Source organism: Alligator sinensis, unplaced genomic scaffold, assembly GCF_000455745.1.
Source record: "Alligator sinensis unplaced genomic scaffold, ASM45574v1 scaffold123_2, whole genome shotgun sequence".
Lineage (NCBI taxonomy): Eukaryota > Metazoa > Chordata > Crocodylia > Alligatoridae > Alligator > Alligator sinensis.
In genome coordinates, this window is record NW_005841917.1 from 1,989,732 (window position 1) to 1,990,613 (window position 882).

Genomic DNA, 882 nt, shown 5'->3' on the forward strand with positions numbered 1-882 from the left:
GTTGGGGATGGCCCTGCTTTGAGCAGGGGTTTGGACTAGATGTGACCTCCTGAGGTCTCTTCCAGCCCCAATTTTTTATGTTTCCATGATCTCTGGAGGTCCCTTCCAACCCCACTTCTCTAGAAGAGAAATACCTGAAACGTCTGCCTACCAGCTGTAGGTGAATCAAATGGGTGTTTCAGTTCTACACTGAAATAAGCTGAATGAAAATAAATTAAAAAAATGCATTTCCAAAGCCTGCTGGCAGGAAACACTTGCCGGAGCTAATGGAAATCTGATGGAGGTTGGGACTGTGCAGGCCTCTGGAGGACTGAGCTGTGTTCTGGTGCCAGAGAGGGGAAAACCGCAACCTCCCTTTGCGTAGGCAAGCCATAAAGCTCCCTGGAGGGGAGACGCTCCCACCTGTGAAGTGGGCACAGGGCAGGGGAGAGGGCTGTGGAGATGTAATGATCTGCAGTGGAGAAGTGCTGTGGGGGCGGGGAGGGGAGCAGCACCGTCCTGTGGGCGGACAGGCGGGGTGCTCCCAACACTCAGGCCAACTGGGAACAAGGATCCCGTTGGAGCCGGAGGCAGAAGAATGGGATGCGAAGCGCTGCCCAGGTGCAGTCCAGGACCCCGGAGGGCTCGCTGCTCCTTGCCCACTTGGCAAAGAGGTTTCACGGTGCTTGCGCCCGCGGGCTGTGTCGGGCTCCGGTAGGAGGAGCCCCGGCGGGCTGTGTGGGGCTCCGTTAGGGGGAGCCGCGAGGGGCAGGCAGCCCGCGGCCTGCGCGTGCCCCACACGGGTCCCTTCAGCCCCCCGGGCGGGGCGGGGCCGCGTCTACACTAGGGCGGGGCCGGGCCCTGCCCGCAGCGCCCCTGCCTCGGCCCCTGCCCCCGCTTCCC